Source organism: Notamacropus eugenii, chromosome 6 (assembly GCF_028372415.1).
Source record: "Notamacropus eugenii isolate mMacEug1 chromosome 6, mMacEug1.pri_v2, whole genome shotgun sequence".
Taxonomy (NCBI): Eukaryota; Metazoa; Chordata; class Mammalia; order Diprotodontia; family Macropodidae; genus Notamacropus; species Notamacropus eugenii.
This window is the reverse complement of record NC_092877.1, coordinates 287,240,797-287,266,518: the sequence shown is the minus strand read 5'-3', so window position 1 is coordinate 287,266,518 and position 25,722 is coordinate 287,240,797. Positions and strand designations below refer to the sequence as shown.

The window sequence follows — 25,722 nt, the reverse complement described above, 5'->3', positions numbered from 1 at the left end:
AAAAATGCAATATAATTCCATGAAATTATAATGATCAAGGTTGTCCTCAAAGTAAAAGTCAGAAAAAAAAGCTCCCTAGTTACCTTGTTTAGAGTTTGTGAATAAGAGATGTGAAATATTTTCTATCCTACTAAACATTTGTAATGTGTTTAGTTGATTTTGTTAAATTACTTTATTTTTCTTTCTTTTTCAAAGGTATTAAATTAATATTTAAAGTGCAGAATAGATTTAGAAATGAAGATCATGTGAAATCAGAACATCAATTTGGAAAAAGATTCTCTGATTCAAGAAGATAGAATTCAGAGAAAAAGGTAAAAACCTGTAGAATCACAATTTTCAGCTCACTCTAAGGGAAACTCATTAAGAGTTATCCAGATCCAACTGGTGAATGGGCCACCTCAAGATGTCATTCAGTTTTCATCACTGGATGCCTTCCAGCAGAGTCTGGATGACCTACTTGTCAGTTGAGTTTTAAGGAATTTTCCTCTTCAGATATGAATTGACTTACACGTTCTGAAATATATCCTCCATTTCCAAAGTTCTAGGATTCTGGGATATTGCTATGATAAGTAATCATCCAGTTTTCAAAAATACATTCACTTTAGTCCTAAAGGTATCATAGATTTTAATGTCCTGTGGATACATGAGCTTATTACTTTCCAGAATTCTATCATAATGGGTAGATGAACAACAGTGCAGTTAGAGAGATGGTGATTCAGATTCCTCCAATTTTAAACATAATAAATTCTTAATGTTCAGTTCTCAGAAGCAATTTTATGAGACAAAGTCCAGTCTGAAAGGGAATTCCATGCTCAAAGGCAGAGCTCAAGGCTGATGATATTCTTTTGGTGCATGAGTCCAGAAGGAGTGACAATTAAAAAATAAAATCAATATAAACATCTGTGTCATCTCATGCACTAAATTTCAAAGAATAGGAAAGTTCAGGTTCTGAATACAGTATACCAACATTTAGTCGATGCAATTAGCTTTGAAATTATTTAGGATGTATCATATTACACTATGCATTCTTGTATCCCTCTCAATTTACAATTTATGCAACTTGCAACTGAAGCAAGTGGAAGTATGCCACTCCATTGATATACTTTCACTTTTACAGGGACACAGGGAAAATGTTTATTGGCAGTCCATGTGTATGATTTTGTAGTTATCTGTGAGAATGGCATCTTTAACCAAGAATTAGTCCATGTGAAAAACTAAAGGGAGTTTATTTCTGAGGAGCAATTTAACACCATCAGTAGGGGAGGAAGAATTCATTGCCAAGTATTTCATATAGTCCAGCAACACACCAGGTATCTTCCCACCTCTTACCCATCTCATAGAACTTGCTTATTTTTTAACCTGACAGAACATTTTCACACATGCTCTCCTCCTTGTAAGTTGGATTTCCTTGCAAACACTATTACTAAATAAAATTAACATTTTGTAGTTGAAAAGTGTAACATGTTGGTGCAAGGAGATTATGAATTTTCAAGATTTGGTACATCTATCAATGTAAAATACACACATATGCACATGTATGCATGTATGTATAATCTTTTCTTTCTTTTCTTCTCTCTCAGACCACATTCAACATTATATCCCCACAACATCTCACTTTCATCCCTTCTTCTGCAATCACACTGCTGCCACTTTAGTATCCTCATTATATATTTCCTAGGATAGAGTAATAGATCACAAATATTTATTTCTGACACTGAACTTTCTTCAGTGTAGTCTACAGTCAATACATTTTTTTTAAATTTATTTTAAGTTTTCAATATTCACTTCCACAAAATTTTGGAGTCCAAATTTTCTCCTCATCTCTACTCTCCCCCAACCCCAAACTGCCTTGAATTCTAATTGCCCCTTCCACCAATGTGCCCTCCCTTTTAACACTCCTCCCTTCTCTTATCCTCATATTCTCTCTTGTGCTGTAGGGCAAGATCAATTTCTATACCCCATTACCTGCATATCTTATTTCTCAGTTGCATGCAAAAACAATTCTCAACATTTGTTCCTAAAACTTTGAGTTCCAAATTCTATTCCTTCATCCCTCCCCATCCATCCCCATTGAAAAGGCAAGTGATTCAATATAGGCTATATAAGTGTAGTTTTGTAAATACTTCCATAATAATCATGTTTCTGCAAGACTAACTATATTTCCCTCCATCCTATCCTACCCCCCATTTCTGCTATTTTGTCTTTTGACCTTGTCCCTCTCCAAGAGTGATTACTTCTAATTGATCCCTCCTCCCATTTGCCCTCCCTTCCATCATCCCACCCACTTTGCTTATTTCCTTTTCCCATACTTTCCTGTTGTGTAAGATAGATTTTCATACCAAATTGAGTGTGCATATTATTGCTTCCTTGAACCAAATGTGATGAGAGTAAGCTTCACTTTTTCCCTCTCACTTCCCCCCCTTTTCTGCTCGATTGGAAAAGCTTGTCCTTGCTTCTTCTATGAGAGATAATTTGCCCCATTCCATTGCTCCCTATCTCCTCCAAATATATTCCTCACACACCCCTTAATTTTATTTTTTTAGATATGATCCCTTCCTATTCAACTCATCTTGCGCTCTGTCTGTCTATCTCTCTCTGTCTCTCTGTCTCTCCTTATATATGTGTGTGTGTGTGTGTGTGTGTGTGTCTGTGTGTCTGTGGGTGTGTGTGTCTGTGTGTAATCCCTCCAACTATCCAGATACTGAGAAAAGTTTCAAGAGTTATAAACATTATCTTTTCATGTAGGAACATAAACAGTCCAAATTTAGTAAGTCCCTTGTGATTTCACTTTCCTCTTTACCTTTGCATACTTCTCTTGATTCTTGTGTTTGAAAGTCAAATTTTCTTTTCAGCTCTGGCCTTTTCATGAAGAGTGCTTGAAATTCCTGTATTTCATTGAATGACCATTTTTTCCCCGAAGTAATGTACTCAATTTTTCTGGGTAATATTCTTGATTTTAATTCTAGTTTCTTTGACTTATGAAATATCATGTTTCAAGCCCTTCAGTCCCTTAATGTAGAATTTACTAGATCCTGATTGTATTTCCACAGCACTTGAATTACTTCTTTCTCGCTGCTTGCAATATTTTCTCCTTGACTTGGGAACTCTGGAACTTGGCTACAATAATCCTAGGAGTTTCTCATTTTAGATCTCTTTCAGGAGGTGATTGGTGGATTCTTTCAGTGTTTATTTTGCCCTTTGGTTCTAAAATATCAGGGCAGTTTTCCTTGATAGTTTCATGAAAGATGATGTCTAGGCTCTTTTTTGATCATGGTTTTCAGGTACTCCCAGAATTTTTATGTTGTCTCTCCTGGATCTCTTTTCCAGGTCAGTTTTTTTTTTCCAATGAGGTATTTCACATTATCTTCCATTTTTTCATTCTTTTGGTTTTGTTTTGTGATTCCTTGGTTTCTCATAAAGTCATTAGCTTTCATCCGTTCCATTCTAATTTTTAAAGAACTATTCTCTTCAGTGAACTTTTGAACTTCCTTTTCCATTTAGCTAATTCTGTTTTTTAAAGCATTCTCCTCATTGGCTTTTTTGAACCTCTTTTGCCAATTGAGTTAGCCTATTTTTAAAGATATTATTTTCTTCAGCATTTTTTGGGTCTCCTTTAGCAAGCTGTTGACTTGCTCTCCATGATTTTCTTGCATTGCTTTCATTTCTCTTCCCAATTTTTCCTCCACCTCTCTTACTTGATTTTCAAAATCCTTTTTGAGCTTTCCCATGGCCTGAGACTATGGCATATTCATTTTGGAGATTTTGCATGTAGGAGCCTTGACTTTTATATCTTCCCCTGATGGTAAACATTGTTCTTCCTCATCTGAAAGGATGGGAGAGAATACCTATTCACCAAGAAAGTATTTTTCTATAGTTTTATTTTTTTTTCCCTTTTTGGCCATTTTCCCAACCAGTTACTTGACTTTTGGGTCCTTTGTCAAGAGTGGGGTATACTTTGGGAATCTGTAAGTTCTCAGTTCCTCCAAGGTAGCACAATGAAGGGAGAGGAGTTACTCCTCAGGGGCCTCCCACTCCCCCACACCCCAGGACCATGCTCAGGGCTGAAATTCAGATCAGCTGCTGGATTCCTCCAGGGGCTTTAGGAGTTGGTGTGTCTGCCACTTGGGGCTAAGGTTCAGATCAGCTGCTCAATTCCCCCAGGGGTTTTAAGCTGAGCCACTCCAACAATGGACCTTGGTGTTGCTGTGGCCACTGAAGCTGCCAGCCAACTGCTGCTGCTACTGCTCCTGCTGCCCCTGTAGCCACCTGGGGCCAGAGGTAGGGAAGCACCCTGCTCCCTTCTAGCTCTGGTTAAAAAAAAAACCCTCTCACTGACCTTTGGCACCTGTGAGTTGAGGGATCTGTGAACTGCCACTTCTGCAGGGAATTCTGTCCTCCAAGCCTGCTCAGGTCCTGCTCCTCCAGTTGCCATGTGGCCAAGGCTGGGCTGGGCTCTGCTCTATGACAGGTGAGACAGACCTTTCCCATCAGCCTTCCAGGTCATCTTGGACTGAACATATTCTCCACTCTGTTGTTCTGTTGTTTCTGCTGCTCTAGAATTTTTTGAGAGTCTTTCTTTATAAGTATTTTATGGGCTGTAGGGGAAGAACTAGAGTATGTGGGTCTTTTTACTTTGTCATCTTGTCTCTACCGCCTCCCCCCAAGAAAGGCTGCAGTCAATACTTTTCATAGACTTGGGGTGTGGGGGGAGACAGACAGATTGACAGACACCAGGATGATCAGATTAGGGACATGACAGTGTCAATACTCTTTGAATTGACCAAACTCAATATTATGTTTATTTCTTGTTTTAAGATTAGGGAAAGAGTATTGATAAATTGTAGAACATCTAGACAAGGGTGAATAATTCGATGCAGATTCTTGAGATCTTGGTTTATGAAACATTTCTTATAGAATTTAAGGTATTTAGTTTATAGAATAGAAGATTTTGACATAATATTATGATTGTATTTACTTTAGAAGATTTGAAGACATGAATAAGCTTGTGGTTGTATATGTTTTCAAGTATTTGAAGAAGTATATAAAGTATATCCAAAGATACATCATGTTGATGAGGGATTTGATTTGTACTTCTTGGTCCTAGACAAGAACTGAGAGTAAAAGGTGTAAATTGCAAAGAATAAATCTAATTTTGAGAGAAGAAAAAAAATTTAATTAGACCTATCAAAAATTAAAGGAGCTGCTTCTGGATGTAGTAGATTTCTAAAAACTGAAAGATATCAATTACAAGTAGATGTCATTTTGGGGTTGGATCATAAGCACATTCTTATTGAGGCCTAGATAGGATTCTGATGTTCCTTCCAACACTGGAGTTATGATGCAGTGAGTAGACTTCCTCCATCTCCCTCTGATAAAATTGTTCTCTTCCTTTAAGTTTCACTTGAGATAAGTTCTCTGTAAAATATTTCCAGATCTTCCAGTTGAAATCATTCTCTACTACTTTTTTTCTAAACAAATCACTTGTCTGGATCCACCCTTTACATTGTTATATGCTGACTCATATTATAAAGCATTTGTGCACATGTATTAACCCTAACATTCCAACCCTCTCTAATAAACTAAGTTCATTGAGGGTAGGGATTATATAATTTTTACATTTGTATTTCATAATATCTCATTTTCATTCTTTTGTCAATTCACTTTCCAAGTCCAAAAAGGAAAGCTTTCAGACCTCTTTAAAAGTCAATGCTATGACCTATTTTTTTCATCAGATTATCTATTATTTTATTGAAAAGATAAAAATCATTTGAGTGTGATTCAAAGTAAAGAGAACTGGATTCAGAATTGTAGGACCTGGGTTCAACCTCAAGCTCTAGCACATGCTCCATTTTTTATGCTGGGGAAGTTCTCTTACCTCTCTGAAACCCCTATATGTAGAATTCTAATTTCTTTCCTATGATCTAGAATCTAGACACATAGTCTCTAGTATTAAGCTGATGTCCTGGGAAAGGAATCCATTTCCATCAAGTGAAAGCTTTTATTGGGGTCACTTGATACTCTCTTATTATAGAGTCAGTTCATATTTACAGTTTTGGACTCCATGTTATCAAGGTTTCTTATAACTTTTCCATTTTATAATGAGCTGGTATTAAAGACTTTTAACAGTGGATGAGGTATGACAGTGGAGGAAGCACCTAGAGCAGGTGGCCACCCTAGGGGAGAGGCTTGGAACTACAGATTAAAGGAGAATATACTGAAATGAAGAGTCAAAAATGACTGAAAGACTGAACAACAAACCTCTCTCTATAGAATTATATATAAATTTCTTTACCAGGTGATTGAGATACTAATGGAATAATCCATGCCCTGTAGATGCTTAAGATATGACATACAAATAGGTAACTAGAAACAAGATAATCTGAACAGGAAAAAAGTATTACCATTGAGAAGACCAGCAAAATCAATCAGCTCTAGGAAAGCTTGCAAATGTTTAGGGACGAAAAAGAGCAGCTAAACATGTTCTCTTAATGATCACTTGTGTTTCTGCCATGCCTCAGGAGCCATTAAACTAGAAAAGTTCTGGAACCTGAGGCTCAGAGAAGATGTCACTTTCCTAGAGGCATATACTGACTGTTTCTAGAAATGTTTTCTTTTCAGAAACATATTTCTTTGGATTTCCCTACTGGTTTGACAATCACCTTACTTATACTCCTAGAGACAAACAGGTTGCTGAGGAAAAGGCAACAGAGATGAACTCTTCCTGTAATAAATCCTGTTCATCTGCAGATGAAGCATAAGACAAGTCTTCATTGGAGGTGAAAGCCTCTTGGCTTGCATTTTATTTCTTCTATCCATTCAAGAGAAAACCAACATAGCAGGAAAAAAATGTGACAGTACTGAAGGCAAGCCACAGTTCTCTTCTTGAATGATAACCTTCTACTGGGGTTGAAGACTGTGGGCACTCCAATAAACAAAGAAAAACCTATTTTGTCCTCCTTCCTATAAATGTTTTTGCAAGAATTATAATGATTTACACATTCCTGGGGTCCCAGTCATGACAATCAACTTAGTTGCAACAGATTCTACCTTATTGAACAGCTTTGAATTTAGTCCACTATTGAAATCTTCAGAAATCCCTTTGTCTTTAGAGGAATCATTGAATGATTTGTTTTGTAAACCCTTTCAAAGACACTCATCTTATTGGAGAATAACTAGCATCAAGTATCAAAATGTATGAAATGTACTATGCCACTTCAGAAGCCTCGTGTATGGTTCCTTCATAAATGTATCTTACATAAATTAACAACTGTGCCATGTTATAAATATCAGTTGTTTCATCTAACTGAATTGTAAACTTTGGGCTGCCCTTAAGCCTGCTGATAAGCTTCTAGAATTGGTCATTACTAATTTCAAAGTTTCTATTGAAAATAGAATCATTCAATAAAAGAACTTGGCAAATTTCATACCCGTACTTTTCCCCATGAACTATTTCTATCATTTTAATAGCAGCAGGTAACACAAAATCTTCTCCTATTGTACAGAGCTTTTTAGTTTTTGCAGTTAAATAAGAAGTTTTGTAAGCCACAAACATTTTTCACTGACAATAGCAAATTTCTCAATAAATTGCTTTTTTCTTTATTTGAAAAGTTTAAATGTCATTCAAAGTATTCCTTTGGTTTATTGAAGTACACTACATGCTTGGTATTAAGATATCATTTTAGTTTGGTTGGTTTCATGCTCTCTGCAGCTAAAACTTCATAATTTCAGAAAAAAAGTTGTTCCTCTTCATCATTGTTATTAGAAGTAAATTCACATTGCAAAAATGATTTAACGTATTTTCTTTTTCTTGTCAATTTAGGTGTACTACAACCTGAGAGCAAAGATTTTGCTACATTGTCATCAGTATTTTTACTTCTTCTGTCTAAATTTAGTCATTTATCCATAACCAAAAATACTTTTGTCCTAAAATATAAATATTGCTAATATTTTCAAATAAATACTAGCTTTAGTGTATGAAATTACATATGTGCTTATTTTTAAAAATAATGTTCATACATACATATATATGCAATGATGATGATGGAGAAATATTATTAAAGGGTTTTTGTCTTTGCTGCAATTAAAAACTTATATTTTTTGTAAAAGAAAGGGATGATAGAAATTTTAAAAATTAAGTATTCAAACACAATACAATCCAAAGACTTAAAAATTTGATATCATGTGCTCAAAGATTATAGTAGGAAGATATTAAAAGTATTTTCTGTAATCAAAATATTATGTTTCTCTAAAAGCAAAAAACTTTGCATGTACAAGAAAAACACTGCAATATATAACATGCAGCAGTCTCTAATCTGAGCCAAGGTGTTTCTGGCATCATCCACTGGTGTTGCACGGTGTGATGGCATTAGCTGTGCAAAGTGTACGTATACGATCAGAACCAAGATTGCATTGAAGTTGTGTGTTACAACATGGGTAAGAGCTTATAAAAACATCTCAGATTCATTACACATTTGATTTTGAATTAATTTTTGTCTGTAGCACATTCAGAAGCCTTTTACTGTTGCCAGATTTTTCACAAATCCCACATTCATTTATACATCAACCTACAGTTTAAGAAGTGCTGACCAAGTCTATTGCTCTCATTTCACAGATGAGGTAACCAAAGGTTGGAGAGTTTCAAAGACTTCCGGATGGTCCCACAGGTGACAGAATTCTGACACAATGACAGAAATTGAATTAATATAAGTCCAAACCCTTTGACTCGAGATGCCACAGATTTGCCATGTACTTCATTGCCTTGGTAATACTATACTTTTATTAAAGCATTTAATAGGTTCTGTTTTTCATTTTTGTACCCATGTAAACCTCCAAAATACACACACACACACACACACACACACACACACACACACACACACACATATTTCCTTAGATCCCAGAGGAACCAAGAATAGGATTTCCAAACCACTATTCTTTGTGAATTTATAGATTCTAAGATTAAGTGATATCTCTGGTGGTTTAAGCCTGATCCTGTAACATAAAATTGCTATTTGTTTTTAAGAAACATACAATGTTGTATGATAACAACAATGGTTTAATTCTGATTCTATGTCTAACATATTAAAGACATGGCATATCTGTAACTTTTTCCATATGTAAAAGAAAGATCCTTCACAATTGCACTCTAACCTGTTTTGATCCACAGTTCACATTATTTTACTTCATGTCTTAAATTTTTTACCATTCTTTTACTATTTATTTACCATTTTTATTTACCATATTCTTATTTCAGACCTTCACCATACACGTGCATTTTCACACCAGCCTTCTCTTTCTTTTGAAATTCTAATACCAAATAATAGGACTGTGCTCAGAAACAGGACAATGGAGTTGTAAGTGTCTGAACTCAATAAAAATTTATTGATTGGTTAAATTCTCCTCTATAGTAATAGTACTTAACACACAAAGATAGAGATAGATAGATAGACATACATATATATATATGCATACACATATACATATACATATAGACACACATATATACACATTGATTGTTGTCTTTCATTCTCAAAAAGGACCCAAATGATATCACGATGCTAAAGTCAAGTTTCAGTGTGTCGACTGTGACTGATCAGACCAGAATTAGCTCAGTGTATTCTACAAGAGATTGGGTGTAAGCAGTCCATGTGAACATTTGGGGTGGATTCTCTAAATCTGTGCATCCTGCAGTTCTTCTGAGCTATTTCAATTCTGCTTTGCTTATAGAACACAGTACCTTCCCTGATGTGGGTACAATATGCGGAATGGTCCTGTGACAGCATTTTCCATATCGCACAATCAATTCCAAAGATCTTAAGAGAGACCTTGACAGTGTCCTTGTATCATTTCTTCTGACCACCATGTGAATATTTGCCCTGTATGAGTTCTTCATAAAATAATCTTTTTGGCAAGCATACATTTTGTATTCAAACAACATGGCTAGCCCTTCAGAATTGTACCCTCTGAAGAAGAGTTTGAATGCTTGGAACTTTACTTTGAGAAAGGACTTCAGTGTTTGGTAACTTATCCTTTGGAATCTTTCTAAGACAATTCAAATGGAAGCAATTCAGTTTCCTAACATGGTGCTGGTATACTGTCCAGGTTTCACAGGCACACAACAATGAGGTCAGCAAAATAACTCTGTACACTTCAGTCTGGTAGTCAGTCTAATACCTCTTCTCTCCCACACTTTCCTTCAAAGCTTCTTAACACTGAGTTAGGTCTAGCAATGCATGCATCAACCTCATTATCAATGAGTATATCCCTGGAAAGTATGCTAACAGGTAAATAAACACCCATAGCATTCAAAAATTCTCCATTTACTGTTACCAATGGTTCCATGTATAGATGATGTGATGCTGACTGATGGAGCACCTGTATTTTCTTGGTTTTAATTGTAAGGCCAAAATTAACACAAACAGCAGAGAATTCATCCATACTTTGTTGAATGTCAGCTCCAGAGGCTGCATTGAGTTCACTATACACATACACATACATATAAACATAGATAGATAGACAGATAGATGACAGACAGACAGACATACAGACATTGAACCTGTTAGTGTCTCAGGCATATTCCTAGACCATGTCTAGCTTAATTCTTAAGGAATTTTGTATTACGAATCCTGTTGGAAATCTAAGGAAACCAATAGACTTGTTCCGAAAATAATGTTTTCTGTGAATTAAATAAAATTCATAAGGGTAAACAGCAAACCAATGATATTAAAAAATAAATTTCTCAAGTTACTTTAAATCATGCATTCAAGTTTTCATTCCCTATTTTAGACAATTATTTGTAGAGCACCTACTAATTTACATTGTTAGAGGGTAGTTTATTCATCAGATGACACATCCACAAAAAGAAGCATACATATATTACTGAGGAACTAAAATGCTGATCCCTGTGCAAAAATCTTTCTCCCATCATTCTATTCAGAAGAGTTTTTTCCTTTCTCTTAAATCTAATAGTATTTTGTCTCTTTCTTATGCACTTATCAAACTCATCTTTATATTGTGTTTACTTTAACAAATATCTCAACTTCTCTACTAGATCTTAAGTTCATAGAACATATCTTAATAATTTTTCTCCCCTTAGCACCTTTCAAGTAGTGAGTGTTCAATAAATATCCATGAATGAATTTATAATTGAAGTCATGAAATTCAAATTTGTGTGTTAGGTCACTGAGTGATTCCTCATTTAGCTTATAGAGGTACTAAATCAGAATTTTAGCCAAAAAAATAATCCCAAACCTCTGGTATGAATTCATCCTCTTCATGATTGAGCATGCTAAAGGAAAAACAAATTGAATTTATAATGATGAAAATGTAAAAATGTCTTTAAGGATGGCACATTGACCACTTATGTTGCCAGTAATTTTCAGTCATTTTAATCAAAAAGGGTAGTTAATCTTTGGGCATGAATAACTTAATCAAGCAGAGTAATATTATATTTCATCATATGATACTTAAAATCACTTATTTAGAGGAATATGACTATAATTTGCAGCATAAAACACATTTAGAAATTTCTTACCCATGTTATTTCCTTTACAATTCTTGTTAGGATATATAGTTGGCTAATAAATGGTAAGTGATTGCATTGGCATTAATAATAAATAATGTAAAGTTATTTTTTGGCCTTCTATAAAGGGATCATAATAAATATATTTTTCAATGATTCAGTAAAGTTTTGTGTCCATAAGATTAGAAAATTATGATTTTCTCAATATGAACCACATAAACATGAGCTGAAATGCAGATGTGTAAATAATATGAACCAAAGACATGGCACCAAAGACAAGAAAGTAAATAATTTTTACATATGTGATGAACATTTAGAAACGATAAAAGGAATCCCCTAATCAATTTCCTGAACTATAAGATAGAGAGTTTTGGTTTAGTATTCTGGGAAAATGTCTCACTTGAAAGTATAAATTAGTACATTGTTTGAAGTAATAAAATCATCTGACTAAGCAACCCTAATTTGTGATGAATTGGTTTTCTGTGACAAGCTGTAAAACAGACAACCTAATTCCTTTGTAATGTATTGTGAAAGAAACTAAGAGGCCACTTATGGTTTTTGTTTTTTTTCTGTCATTGTCATTGTTGCTATTTTGTTTCATTAGTTTTCATCTATTTCACTTTGTCTTTGAGATCTTCAGCGGTAAATAATGAAAGAGACTTGGAAGGACTCTGTATTCTGCTATTATCCTAAATAAATGTGGATAATGAACTCTCACCTGTGACTCCAAGAAGATATAGTCTGTGTAGTGGCCAAACCCCCATAACCGTTTAAGAATATGGGATAAATTAGGTTGATGGAGACCAGTAGACTTCAAACCCATTGGTGAGATAGGATGAGGAAGATTTCACAAGACAGATTAGGCAGATGAGAACAATTTGTTCCAACAGTCATGAAGGGGACTGAATCAGGTAATCTGGGACACTTAGAGCTTGGTCAGGCATCAAAGATGCCAATGTCATCTGCTGCATCCTGAGACATTAACAGTCATCTGGACTTCTGTCTTGCTGCTGGATTTTAATAACTCTGGAAAAGTAAGAATGCCAACTTTGCACAACTCTCTGTCACTTAAATCCAATTCACATGAAAGTCAAAATATCACTCATCATATCATATCACAGGTTCTCTTACAAAATGAAGGATGAACAACATGTGGACAATACAGTTTCCTCCAGAAGAGAATTATCTATCCAACATCCCCAAATGTATCTCCCATTTGGGGGCAAAATAACACTGAAATTTTGTGTACACCTCTGGGTAAAAGGTGGGAAGCATCAGAATGTTATGGGTATGTCCTACCCACAATATCAAGTTCATTCTTTGCTATGACATGTCCAAATCACAGAGTGGTCCAATGATTTGGAGCGTTCATAGGGCCTTATGGCCCTGGAGAAAGAAGATTTTTTTTTAAATTTAACTGAAAATAATATTGGTGGTTTATGGATTGTAAGAATTTTAATCTGTTACCTAAAGTGATTGTGTGTCATATAGGAGGATATTTACCCACATATTTTGGAAATTTATTTGTATATTATCTTAGAATATACACTATGTCTCCAAAATAATTCAAATGGAGGTGATGCTTGCAACATGGAAAATGATTATTTGAAGTGCCAATAAGATCAGCTCTAGATTTAGCGGGCAGGTTTGCCGCCTAGGTGATATTTCTAGCACCCAACTCTGACCATGAACACCCATTCATCAAGAAAGTTCAGTGTTTACTTTTTACCTTAGTGAAAAAATACAAATTGCTTTGCCATATCATGCTCTCCAAAATCTGCCTGTGGCCTGTCTATCAAAGTTGATCTCAAATTTCATCCTCTCCTGTACTCTATCCTCCTGCCAGGTGACTCACTTTCTGCTCTCTCAAATACAACATTCATTTCTTCACCTCTGTATCTTTGCATAGGTTTTTCCTTAATTTTTCCTCTGATCTCACTGCTCATAATTCAAAACTCCTGACTACCTTCAGGGTTCAGCTCAGTTGCTACATTTGAGGGGCATTTTCTGATTCTGACAGTTGACACTAAAACCACCCTAAAGTCTAAATATATATATATATATATATATATATATATATATATATATATATATATATATATATATATATATATATATCTTTATAAATAGCCTGTATTCACTTATCTCAGAAATGTTGTATCTCTCTAATATAATAGAAGTTTCTTGGGCAGGGATCATCATGCTTCTGTATTTGTGTCCTCCAGCTTCTAGCACAATGTGCCTGTTAAATAAATGATTATTTATTAAGATAAAATGGGAATTTCCAATCAAAATTCATTTAATAAATACCTACTGAAAGGTGATCCAAAAATTACTGAAGCTATCAAAGTACCCCCTTTTATATTTATGAAAAAACATTCAGTTTAAATGTAATCAATGCAATACAATATTGCATTACTTTGAAAACTGGGTGTTACTGTCATTACAAACACAAATAGGAGGGGGTGACCCATAAAATTTTAAATGTTGCTTAATATTAATTATTATTATTTATTATTATTGAATAATAATATAAATCATACACAATATTAACTAAAACAATGAAAGTAAAAACTGTGAATTATTTTCAGTACCATCAAGGTAAGATGATACCTTGATGAATAGAGATATTCTTCTTTGTTCATCCAAGGCCTTGTTAACCAAGGCTTTAGATCATAAAAATGAGAAAAGGACCATAATAGTAAACACTCCAACATACAGAAGGGGGTCTGTGATCACAGGTTTTTTGATCAGTTTTTCTCAAAGGAAAGCAACTTTTGAGAAGTCAATAATCACTTTAATCAAACACATGAATCATTCACTTAGTTCAGGGGAAAAATCCAGCACCCTGAACTTCAGAGGAAATATAGAGAAATCAAAATCAACAGGCAGGCTTTCAACTGTATGACATATATCACAGATTGACAGTTAAATGTCTGACCATACATACGTAGTTAAAAGAGAGAGAAGCACTGATATCTGGCTTTTCAAAGCCAGGGGGCTACTTAGCAACTTCCCAGAGTCTTATCTGGTACACAAACCTTCCTCCAAAACAAAGCCCCAAAGTAAAAGCTCTTCTCAGAGTACTTATTCATTTTCTCAGAGCCAGAGGGCATCATAAACCTTGAGAACAGTTCCTCATTAGAAAATTAGCAAAAGATGTGGGCCTTCCTACAAATCATCCCAGACCCATTAATGTGTGGGGGTCTTCTTTAGTCAAATTGTTCAATCAGAGGAACTTGATTATACTAAAACAAACAAACAAAAGCATATTATCAATACAAGGACCTACATGTACAAAAATATTTATAGAAGCTCCTTGTGTGGTGTCAAAGAATTGCAAATTGGGGGGATGCCCATCAATTGGGGAATGGTTGATCAAGTTGTGGTATATGAATGTAATAGAATAATACTGTATTATAGGAAATGATGAGCTGACAAACTTCAGAAAAACCTAGAAAGACTTCTATGAACTGATGCTGAGTGAAGTGATCAGAACCAGGAAAACATTGCACACACTAACAGCCACATTGTGCAATGACTGACTTTGATAGACTGATTTCTTCCTAGCAATCCATGGATCTAAGACAACTCCAAGACACATGACGGAAAATACTAACTACATCCAGAGAAAGAGCTATGGAGTCTGATTGCAAATCAAATCTTATTATTTGCTCTCTCTCTCTCTTTTTTGTTTGTTTCTTCTATCTCATGGTTTCTCCCATTAATTCTAATTCTTGCTTACCACATGACTAATGTGAAAATAGGCTTAATATGATTGTATATGTAGATCCTGTGTCTAACTACATGCCTTCTAAGGGGAGGGGGAGGGGAAAGGTGGGGAAAATTTTGGAACTCACAATCTTATGGAGGTGAATGCTGAAAACCAAAAATAAATAAATTTAACATTGCATTTTTTTTTTTGGAATTGATTTTGAGACATGGTAGACTTTGGTATGAGATAGTTCAGCATAGTATACCCACTTCAAAAAAGGTTTTGTGCTCTATGAACAAAGCAGAATTGCAGTAGCTCAAATATATGTTGAACATATGCATTTACAGACTCTTCCACTTCAAATGTTTATGTAGACTATTTGTGCCCTATCTGTGATAGAACCTTATGAGCTGAAATTAACATAATCAGCTAGTCAGACACACTTTAAATAGACTCCAAAACAGTGATGTCATTTTGGTCCTTCTTGAGCACGAAGAAGAACAACCACTAACTACTCTGCCTAAGTTTATCTCCAAAGTAGAAAAGAGTAATTTTCCACACTACTACACTAGGATAAAAATGTCCCTCATGAGGATGGCTAGATCATTTATATTTTGAATTATAGCTTAACAAATTTATTATAATTCTTTTATATCACTATGCCAAGGTAGAATTTCCTTTACTTTGAGGCTAATCTTAGAAGACTGGGACAGCCAGGTGGCACAATGGATAGAGAACCAGCCCTGGAGTCAGGAGGATCTGAGTTTAGATCCAGCCTCAGGTACTTGACATTTATTAGCTCTGAGATGCTGGGAAAATCACTTAACCCCAACTGCCGCACCAAAAAAAAAAACAAAAACTTACATGATCAAAAGTGAATCCCAGGTTCAGAACTGGTCTACAGACTTTTGTGGAAAATATATATATACAATACATATGCATATATCCATATACATATTATATACATGCATATATATATCATATATACATGTATCATATGCATGTGTGCATACATATAATATATAAAATATTAAAATAAATTTTATTTCTATTGAATTAAAAATAAATCAAATATCATTTCTTCAATCTACTCATTTTAAATGAAAATATAAATACAATTATAAATGATGAAACTATATCTTGCATTTGATTAGTTATTAAACATTTTTGAAAAATGCAAACATAAAGTAAGCGTTTGTCTGTCTGTTTATTGAGAATTAATTACAAAATGTTATATTTGGCTCCAGACTGACTATCTTCTACTTATTGTGGTCTTCCAAATGTATATCTATCTTTTATTTTTATAATTTGTTTTTAATTCAAGTCTTGCATCAAGTAGCTTCCATATCACATTGGTAGTAATCCATTAGAGGCTGGATCATCATTTGCCAGGAAAGTTGTGGACTACATTCTTGGTCAAATATGGGTGGCATTAGGAGAATTGATTGTTTTTTGTTTGTTTGTTTGTTTTGTTTTTTGCTAAATGAAGAGAATATTATTCTGAAAATCTGAATTCATAGTATCTTGCTTTCTTCCCAGAAAATCACTTCAACACTGTAAAACAGTTTGAGCTGATTTTTACATAATTTCATTACAGTCACTGAAAGTGGTAATTCTTTTGATTCTTCAAAAAAATGACTTCTGTACTCAACAATATGAAGTTAGTCTTTCTGTCATCACAGTCATCCAGCAATTTGTTTTTCTTTGGACATATATGGAAAAAAAACAAAAAACTGGCTAGCTCTCCACCTGTGTCTGAACTCCAAAGCAAGAGAATTTGCATCCCCATGGAAGATGTGTTTCCCTTTAAAATGCAATAATAACAAGAGAAGTAGCAGCCACAACAACAATATCAACAGAATTGTGGTTTATAAACTAGTATTTCATAATTTTTTTTAATCAGGAATCACTATCTTAAGACAGTAATCACCACTAGACGATGGCCATAACCTGTCTCCATATACTGTACTATCTCTTCCCCTCACTTTCACCCCCTTATTTTCCTTGCTTTTCCTCAAGATTCAGATCTGACTTTGTGTGGGGGAAAAATAGTATTTTGTAATTCTATTCATATTGGATCACTTCTGGTTTGGCTTTGGCAAGTAGACTCCCAAGTTTTTGTTTTTGTTTTTCTATTGTGTACTGTTATTTTAAATGGGATTTATTTTTTTCTATCTCTGCACTTCACTGATTATAAAAAAAAATGCTAATGGTTTATGTGGGTTTATGTTATACCTTGCAACACAACAAAAGTTGTGAAATGTTTCCAATATTTTTAAGTTAATTCTTTAAGATTGTCAGAGTATGCCAGCTTATCATCTGCAAAGAGAGATAGCTTTGTTCCTTCATTGCTTATTGTAATTCCTTCAATTTCCTTTTCTTCTTTTACTCCTTTATCTAAAATTTCTAGTAGAGTATTGAATGATAGTGGTAATAGTGGGAATCCTTGCTTCATCACTGATCTAACTGGGAAAGCTTATAATATCCCCATTATTGGTAATGCTTGTGGATGATTTTAGATAGATACTATTAACATTTCCAGGAATGTTCCATTTATTCTCATGTTCTCTAGTGTTTTAAAGAGGAGTGGGTCTTCTATTTTGTCAAAAGCTTTTTCTGCCCCTGTGGAGATAATTACATAATTTCTGTTGGTTTTCTTATTGGTATGATCAATTATGGTGATAGTTTTGTTATTATTGAACCAGCCTTGCATTCCTGGCATAAATTCCACCTGGTCATACTATATAACACAGAAAATATATTTCTGTAATCTGCTTGCTAGTATTTTATTTAAAATTTTTAGAACAATATTCATTAGAGAAATTGATCTATAAGTTTCTTTATATTTTTTCTTCTTCATTTGTGTATCAGCATCATATTTTTGTTATAAATGATATTTGGTAGAAATACTTTGCTTATTTTCCCAATAGTTTATATAGTATTAGAATTCATTGTTCTTTGAATTTTGGTAGAATTCATTGTGAATCCAACTCTCCTTGGTGATATTTTTTTCCTTTAAAGAGTTCATTGATGGCTTGTGTGTTTTTTCCTAGAATAATATTATTTATGTGTTCTATTTTAATCTGGGAAATTTTTAAAAAGAAATATCCACCCATTTCCCTTAGATTGTCAGGTTTTGGACATATGATTGGGGAAAATAGCCCCTAATAACAGCTTTAATTTCCACTTCATTGGTGATGAATTCACCCTATTCATTTTTGATAAAGATAATTTGGTTTTCTTTTATTCAAATCAAAGTATCCAAAAGTTTATCTATATGTTGTATTTTTAATAAAGTAAGTCTCTAGTTTTATTCATTACTTCAAAGATTTCTTAATTTCAATCTTATTAGTCTCTTTAATTTTCAGAATTCAAAATTTGCTGTTTAATTGGCAATTTTTAGTTTGTTGTATTTCTGGTTTTTATTTTTATGCATGTTCAATTCATTGATCTATTCTTTCTCTATTTTATTCATATAAGTGTTTAGAGAAAATTTTCCCCTAAGTACATCCTTGACTGCATCTCATGAATTTTTGTATGTTGTCTCATTGTTGTCCTCTTTAGTGAAATTATTGATTGTTTTTTTTTATTTGTTCTTCGACTCACTGATTCTTAAGACTAAATTATGTAGTTTCCAATTAATTTTAATCTATATTTTCTTGGACCTCTATTGAATATAATTTCATTGCATTATGATTTGAAATTAATCTAATTAATATTTCTACCTTTCTGCATTTAATTATGAGGTTTTTATGTCCTAATACATGGTTGATTTTTGTGTAGATGCAATCTCCTGAAAAAGAAAAAAATATATGTATTCTTTTCTATTCTCATTGAATTTTCTCTAAAAGTCTTATACCTTCTTAACTTCTTCCTTGTTCATTTTGTGTTTAGAACTATCTAATTTTGAGAGGGGAAACTTGAAGTCCACCACTAGTATAATTTTACTACTTTTTTTCTTCTTTAACTTATTTTGCTACTTTAAATTTGGATGCTTTATCATTTGACACATATACATTTAGTATTGGTATTACTTCATTTTCTGTGGTACCTTTTAGAGGTAGTTACCTTGTTAATCTCTTTTAATTAGGTATAGTTTTGCTTTTACTTTATCTGATATAATGATTGCTACCCCTTCTTTTTTGTTTTTTGTTTCAGCTATAGTAGAATAGATTCTGCTTCAGACCTTACCTTTATTCAGTGTGTCTCTCTCCTTCACATATTTTTCTTGCAAACAAAATATTCTAGGATTCTGATTTTTCAGTCTGCTTCTATTTTAAAAGTGAGTTCACCTCATTCACATTCACAGTTATGACTACTAATTGTATTTCCCTCCAATCTGTTTTCTTGTTTATCCTTCTCTCTCTGTCTCCCTGTCTCTGTCTCTGTCTCATCACACTATACCTTCTTGCCATTGCTTCTGACCACCACTTCCCCTATCTGCCTCCCTTCTATTACTTCCCCATGCTTCCCTTACCCCCTCCCCATATACTTCCCTAAATAGTAAGAAAAAAGTTTTATACCCAGTCCTTTGTGTAACTTATTTCCTCTTTGGACCAATTCTTGTGAGAGTCAGGTTCAAGCAGCACTTGTTACTCCCTCTCCTCATCTTTCTCGACTCTGTGATAGTTCTTTCATGTCTCTTCATTATCCCATTCTGCCTCATTTTTCTCTCTTCTCTCAGTGAAATGTCTTTCTCACTACTTAATTGTGCTTTTATGCATATCATCTCATCATAGTCAACTTGTACCTATGACCTCTGTATATATATCTATATCTATATACATACATATGTATATATATACATGTGTGTGTATATACATATACACACATATATGTATATATGTGTATATGCATATACATACACATATTTACATACACACACACACACACACACACATATATATATATATATACATATATACTCCTAATTGTGCTAATGGCTAATAGTGATAAAGTTATTAGGAGTTACAGCTATCATCTTGTCAGGTAGGAATGTAAACAGTTAAACCTTACTGAATCCTTCATGTTTTCTCTTTCATGATTTCCTTTTTATGTTTTTATTAAGTTGTTTTTTTTTATTTGAAGATCAAATTTTATGTTCACCTCTAGTTTTTTCATCAGGAATGTTTTTAATTCCTCTATTTCATTAATTATTCAATGTTTTTCACTTGAAGGATAATATTCAGTCTTGCTGAGTTGCTGATTCTTGGTTTTCATGCTAGCTCTTTTGACTTATGTTACTCTGATTGTTGCTCTACCATATTTGAATTGTTTATTTATGGCTGCTTGCAATATGTTGTCCTTGACCTGGAAGTTCCAGAATTTGTCTATAATATTTCTAATAATCTTCATTTTAGCTTCTCTCTCAGGAGCCGATTGGTGGATTCTTTCCACTTGTATTTTATTTTCTGTTTCTAGGATTTCATATGAGTTTCTCTTCATAATTTCTTAAAATATAATGTCTAGTATCTTTCTATCAATAATTCTTAAATTAGCTCTCCTGGATATATTTTCCAGGTCAGTTGCTTTCCCAATGAAATAGTTCACATTTTCTTCTATTTTTCATTCTTTGGATTTTGTTTTATTTTTTCTTGATGTCCCTTGGAGTTATTTGCTTCCACTTGCCCAATGCTAATTTTTAAGGAATTATTCCCCTAATTGAGCTTTTGTACTTCTTTTTACATTTTGTTAATTATACTTTTAAAGAAGCTGTTTTCTTCAGTGGATTTTTTTGTACATCTTTTCCCATTTTTAGTATTTCCCTTATGAAGCTGTTGACTCATTCTTTCATAACTGTCTTTCATCACCCTCATTTCTTTTCCCAATTTTCCTTCTACCTCTCATTCAATTATTAAAATCCTTTTTTTAGTTCTTCCAGGCATTCTTTTTTAGTGGGGCTTGTGACCAATTCATATTTCTCTTGCACATAGCTATTCTGACATTTTTGTCCTCTTTTTAGTTTGTGCTTGATTTTCCTACCATCATAGTAACTTTTTATAGTCATGTTCCTTTGTTGCTTTTTGTTTGTTTGTATTTTTTACTCATTTTCCAACCTATTTTATTAATTTTAACTTTCTATTAAAGTTGAATTCTGCTCTCAAAGAGAGGGGGCATTATCCCAAGCATTTTACCTGGTGACATTGGCCCCACTGGCCTATGTGAGGCCTTGCTACTGTGCTGTTCAGTGGTCTACAGGGTCACTACTTGACCCTCCCTGGGCTTGTGCCTTGTGGCTTGGTTGCTGGGGCATGGCCTGCTGCTGGACACCTTAGCTGCCATGTGCTCTAGAGTGCTTCCCTTTTACTGTAGTGAAATAGATTTTTTTCTTTCAAACCTAAGTTGTATTTGGCTACAAATTTTTTTCTCTATCTTTTTGTTGTGTATGGTACTCCAGAATTCTTTTGGAGATGTTTTCTTAAACTGTTTGGAGGTAAATTTTGGAGAGTTTAGACAAATTCCTGCCTTACTCCACCATCTTGACCTGAATCACTCCACTGGAATATTTTAGAGCAATACATTAAACAAAATTTTCTTGATTCCAATTCCAATTCCAGTTTCCTAACCACCAATAAACCTATACCTACACAAAAATAAAATCTATAAAAGAGTATGCTAATGCTATTATTGTTGTTGTTGTGATGATAATGATGATGATGATGATGATGATGATGATGATGAAGAGCCAGTCACCCCTGCTCTACTTCCTACTCTCTCTAATCTTTCCTCACAAATCTGTGAAAGGAATCTCTGCAACTCTCTACATGTCATTTCCATGTTCAGAAATCATGAATAGCTTCCTCTTACTTTTAGGGAAAAATAGAAACTTCTGAGCCTGATGTTCAAAGCTGTCTACAATCTGTCTAAAGCTTCCTTTCCATGAAATTTCTCCTTGCTCTTTTTTTGTGCACATTCTGTTCCAACCAAACAATTTTCTTTCAGTTCTCTTTCATGGTGCACTCCCTTCATCTGGGCTTGTGTGCAGAGATTATCCCTTCCAGTCCTTCCTCCCTATCTCTTACTGATAAAATTATGTTCTTCTTTCAAATCTCTTATTCTGGTGACACCATTTTAAAACACTCTAAATCCTTAACTAAAAGTGATCACATCTCAAATTATTCTAGAGAACTTTGTCTGGATCCCTCTTCTTTGTCTCTCTAATTTCTATCATCTATCATTTTGATGAATGGATACGTGGCTGTGGCAATTTGCAAAGAAGCCAATTATTGCCAGGCCAATTCAAAGGCAAAAAGTACTCTTTAGTACACTTTACTTACAAGACCACCTTTTTTTTTTTTTTAACTTTTCCTGTGAATTCCAGACAGTCTAGCAGATGTGTTCTGCAATATTCTCAAAATTAACTCTGAAATGCATTTTTTTCTTTCTCCCTGACTCTGAAACCCCATTTTTCTTCATGTGCTGGCTTCTCCTCTTTCCCCTCTAGTACCCCCAGGAGAACAGTATTAATAGCCATGAATTTCATTATGAGTTTCTAATAGTATAGGTAAAAACAGATACATATTAAAACAACATGTGGCAGACTGTGATAGGAATTGCAGCCACAGTTAAATTATTCTCTCTTCCTCTGTTTTTGTCATTTGGATTTCTTCTCTGCAGAAGTTCCCTAATGTCCCCTGGAAGCACAAATGCTAAGGGTTTTATTTTCCTGCTTCAGAAAGTCTCCTTAATCTTCAAGAGGTCTTTCAAAGGCTCTGTGACAATTATCTCTGGTAGAAGAAGAAAATCTTACCTGCGTTATACTTATTCATCTACATATACACCCCCCACTCCCCACCCCCTGATAGGCTCTAAATTATTTTTATCATTAATATTGAGCTCAGTTCTTTACAGATTATATGACCCAAATAAATTTTTATTGATACAAATTGAGTAACTAAAGAAAAGTACCATGTTTCTGCCATGTCTGTGATCTGGACAATAATTTTCTACTATCCAGTGGTTGAAACATTAATACATTAAATTGCTTGACTTTTCCTCCATCAGGAATTACAATGGGGTAAGAGGAATTTCCAGTTGAGATTTAGTGATTGAGAAATAGGGCAATATAAAAAAATGTATAAAATATTTTAAAAGATGGCAATTTACTTTCTGTTAAGTTTCTATAGACAAGAGATACTTGTGTAATTATAAACCTAAGTCACTGTATCATGTTCACTACTAATATAGATTAGTGTAAATTGAGGATAAGTGTCTTATTTCTCTAACTTGAATGTCCAAATCCATTTTCTTTTGTAGAAACTTGCCTTGACAAGCAGAAGATATCCTGAAGTTCTAACACTATTAGTTTCCAAAGATATCTGATTAAATGACTGAATAAGACAGTGTGTTTAAAGTTTCATAGATATATCTACTGTTATCCACTTTTCAATCAGATACCATCAGGTATCTACTTGAAAAAGAAGCTACATTTAACCTATGTGTGCATATGACTGAAGTAGTTAGTTATCAGGACTCTAAGCAAAATTGAAGACCACTGAATGTATTACTCTTCTAAGAATTATAATTGGAATTTCCCTCTATAGCTGAGAACTGTAAAAATATCTCTTCTGATATTTCTTATATTAAAGATAAAAATGGGGTGGAGAGGAATCCTCTCCCAGGACATTTATGCCAGTTTTTTCTTCTTCCAAGCTGAAAAGTCTGAACTGAAAGCTCAATAACTCAATTAAAACTTCTTTTAGGTACTATACTTCTGCAGTTGACTGAGAACCATATAAATGACACCTATTAAAGTAAAATTACTTTGTAGTCAATCGACCCTTAGTAGTGAGGGAATAACTTCTTTGTGTTTTGCACACTAAAGATACCCTCTTCATTATTTTTTTCTAATTGAGTTCCAATAAGAGAGCAACTCCCTTTATTATGAAACATTCGAAAAATGTACATAAACCATAAACCATGTGGCAAATACTTTTGCCTCGATATTATAGAAACTCAGGCCATACAGAATAAAAGATTTTTAAAAATCTGTTTTAGCACTAATCATTGCTTCTTCTCCAACTTCTCCTTCTTTTCCTCCTCCTCCTCCTTACAAATATACTCAGGAATTTACAGGTATCAGGTACACAGATAGATATAGATATATCTAGATACAGACACGTGTCTCTGTGTGTGTGGCTTTAATTTTTCCATAGCATGAATTTCTGCTTTGTTCCTTCTCTCTTCCAAGAGAGTCATCTATATGGCAAAAGATGCCTTTTTTTAAGAGAAGAAAGGAAAATGACTAAAATCAGGATAAATAACAAATACATCCTAAAAATTGAAAATACACACCAATGTACCTCCCTCCTCTGTAAAGCAGGGTAGAGAGGTGTCTTCACATATGTTTTCTTTGGGGCTGTATTGTTCTTGATAATTTTGCAACGTGTACTTTTAATGATTTTTGGGATGGTTCTTTCCACTGATGTTATTGAAGTCACTTTTTATATATGTAATATTCTATTCATATATCAAAATTCATTTAGTTACTCTGAAATTATTGGGCACCTTTTTTCTCCCTAATTCTTTGCTACCACAAAACCTGCCACTATAAATATTTTGGTCTATATCGGAGCTTTCTTTTTATTAACTACTTCCTTGGAATATGAAAGTGAAGTTGGAGTAGAAGTAAAGCTGCTGGATGAACAATATTTTAGTCATTTTATATGCATAATTCCAAACTGGTTTTTATAATAATGTAACAGCAATCAAAGTAGACTTTTGCTGTTTTTCTGGATTGGGTTTGAGCCAATCAAGTGCCTTTGATTAAGTCTTGCCTTTGACTGAATCAAGAGTCCTTGATTGAAGCAAGAGTCTTTGATTAAAAACAGTATATGTATATGCATATAAACACATATATATGTATACACACATACATGTATATACACATATATATTATATATGTGTATATATATATTATATATATTATGCATATATACAAATATATATTATATATAGTATTGCTTGGAGGGAGAGGAGGGAGTAGAGAGAGAAGCAGAGATGAGAGAGAGAAGCAAGCATGAACAGGCTTGGGGAACTTGCTTTTGGGGAGGCCTAACAGAAAGAGTTTTTATGATGTCTGCGCTCCCTCTGTTTATCTGTATTAGTTTCTCTGATGGAAGTGCTCTCTGCTAGTTTGTGTCAGTTTCTCAGACAGAAGCCCTGTGTGTTGATCTTTGTTGATTTCTCAGACAGAAACCTTGGCTGTTGGTCTTTTTGAGTGAATTGAGCTGAAGGGCAGAGATCTGCCCATGGGAAGGAGACTTAGCTTAAGCCACTTTTAAGAGCTGTTAAAGTGAATTGAGAAGATGGTAATGTGTATAAATGTGTACAAATGTGCAATGTGCGTAAATGCGGTAATGTATATAAATGCTGTCACACTCCTCTTAAGCTTTGTTTTCCTCGAAACAGAACATGGAAGAAGGAGCCCCTGGAGCCTGCTGTTATGCAGAAGCAGAAAGAGTTTGGAGTGGAAGAGTCCCCATGA

At 34.0% G+C, this 25,722-nt stretch overlaps 1 pseudogene; it reads left to right on the top strand.

Moving 5' to 3' along the window:
- Positions 1-1,461: 1,461 nt before the first annotated feature.
- Positions 1,462-25,722, top strand: LOC140512365 (TLR adapter interacting with SLC15A4 on the lysosome-like; annotated as a pseudogene).